Source organism: Primulina huaijiensis, chromosome 14 (genome assembly GCF_012295235.1).
Source record: "Primulina huaijiensis isolate GDHJ02 chromosome 14, ASM1229523v2, whole genome shotgun sequence".
Lineage (NCBI taxonomy): Eukaryota > Viridiplantae > Streptophyta > Magnoliopsida > Lamiales > Gesneriaceae > Primulina > Primulina huaijiensis.
Window position 1 is genome coordinate 11,091,351 of NC_133319.1, and position 2,850 is coordinate 11,094,200.

Genomic DNA, 2,850 nt, shown 5'->3' on the forward strand with positions numbered 1-2,850 from the left:
GTACATCTATTGTGAGACGGTCTCACGAATCTTTATCTGAGAGACGGGTCAACCTTATCGATATTCACAATAAAAAGTAACCCTCTTAGCAGAAAAAGTAATACTTTTTCATGGATGACCCAAATAAGAGATCCATCTCACAAAATACAACTCGTGAGATCGTCTCACACAAGTTTTTGCTTAAGCTTTTTTGTTCATTTCCCTTTTGTCTGCTGTTATTTTTGCAATTCTTTAACTATTAACTTGGCCAACAAGAATCAGAGAGGTGACACAGTTTTCGGATATGATCAAATCTGTTGTATTCACGTGTCTAAGCTAGGAACTACAAATGTGATCACAGCAAAATTGGATACATCATAAGTTGCACAAAGCGATCCTATCCTACCAAAAGGTGTAAAATATGATATAAAAGGATGAAGTGGCGAACACTATATCAGTGAGAGACTAGTCCAGCGGGTAGTCTCCATTGCTACTTGATGTTTCCTTCAGTAATCTCACGGAGGATTGCACCTGGCACAAGAAACCGTGATATTGAGCAAAACTTCTTTGTAGGAAAAATGTCTGAAACTTTTGGGAATTCAAAATTACTTGTTCTGTGTTGGATTCGATCCGCTTGGAGGTATGATTCGGTAACTTGAATTTAGCACCTTATATGGATTCTTTTCGTTCACATGCAAATCTTCAAGATCCTGTGAAGATTGATCCGCACTTTCCGAAGAAGGTATTTGTGATTTTGCCAAGAGGAACCTAGTTGCTTGTGCCTGGTGTTCGCTGAATTGCAGAACCAGCACCAATGCCAGAGCCCAAATCACCAACATTCTTTGGCAAGGCTTCATAATTTGGTATAAAGAGCTGAACTTTAGACTTTTCCTTATTAGATTTGAATGTGATTAAGGTGTGGTAATGAGATTTATATAATCTTTGATCTTTGATTCTTGTTTATCCTTTCCTTGCAATCAACCCGGAGCAAGTGGCATCATGTGATTCCTTGTTTGACTGTAATATTATATTGCAACTCTTGACTTCCAGATTGGTTGTTACAGTTTCAGTGTGTGTGATCACGTTACTTGGCACATGATATTGATTATAATTATGTTGCGGCTCCAGGTGTTGATTTTCTTGTATCATTTGGCAGAGCGTATTTTGATTTTCTAAGATCCAAAAACTTGGTTTTCTTTTTGTTGTAATGTATGTTCTGCGTGGCCGTTTTTCTTTTTTGATAAAAAAAAATAATAATAATGGAAAGAGTGGATCTTGGCTTGTGGCATTGCTCTGTAAAATCTAAAATCTTTTGATCGATCAAGTTTTTTTTTTCCTCACACAATTTTACGTTTTTGTATTTTTTTAAATCAAATGAAAGATATTTTGTTTTTAGTGTGATGGTATTTTTGTAAAATTTAGTTGTTATCGCATAGTCAGATCGTCCGAGATGTCACGTGGTATATGGTATAGAAAACCAGTTTTGATCTTCTATTAAAAAAAAATTTCTTCCAAAAACAAGTTTTTATATTATTTTTATTTTTACGAGAACATATAACAAATAAAAACCATAAAACAAAATCAGATATGAAAAATTATTTCAAAAATAATGATATTTTATGTTATACAGAAAAAACGTTCGTATTTTAAAAGTTATAAGTTCAACCGTTTAAATTATATTTATATTTCTAACAGTATTAACTAAGAGACTTGTTTGAATTATTTTGGACATGTAAAATATGTAACAATTAAACTCCGAGAAAAATTTTAAATTAAACCTAAAAGTGTTGTTTATAAAAATAATTTAAATTACGTATTACGTAAAGTTACAGTCATTCTAATCACGTGGTTCTCAAGTAATACTCATATTTTCTTAACTTCTACAATGAATTTTTTCGTCCTCACAAGACCGTCTCATGAGTCGATTTTGTAAGATGCGTCTCCATTCCGACCCAGTTTATGAAAAGATATCATTTTTTTATCTTAAAAAATTATTTTCCATGATAATTATAAATCGGGTCAAACTATCTAACGAATAAAAATCCGTGAGATTATCTCACAAAAGACCTACTCTTTTTCATCTATATCTAATAGTAACTAACGCCTTTAAAAATCATATGGACCATTATATGTAATTTTACACAAAAAGTAGATATCCTCTTAATTTTCCCCCTTCCAATAAGTCCTCATCACCATCGAAACAAGCCACTAAGTTTAAAATGTTCAAATTAGAGATATGAGAAAAAAAGTATTTGGATAAACTTTAGAGTATGTATCTTGTGAGACGATCTCACGAATCTTTATCCATGAGACGGGTCAATCTTACCAATATTCACAGTAAAACGTAATAAATACTCTTAGCATAAAAAATAATATTTTTTAATGGATCACCCAAATAAGAGATCTGTCTAACAAAATACGACCCGTGAGACCTCCTCACACAAGTTTTTGTCTTAACTTTATATGCATTCGATGTAATTAATGTTGCCCCGTTTAGATACAGACACTCGAAAAATAAAAAAAGAAAGGATAACAGAAAGAATCTAATCTTGTTATATTATTACAACTAAATGAAAATCTACAAGCTTCCAAGCAGTGAGAGAAATTAAGGGTTGCTTTTTGGAACTCCAAGAAATAAGTGAGCCACCTAGGAACTAGCAAAACCTCGAAGAGGACTGTCGATCGTCTGGGTCGTTACCCCAGTCAACATCACAAAATCCAGTGAGCAGGGGCGTAGCCAAAATTTCAAAATACGAGGGGCTAAAAAATAAAAAAAATTAATCTAGAAATCAATACAACATTTTCCACATGACATAAAGATTAAGTGCAAACCACGATTTTCACAATATAATAATCAAATCTGGATAATTA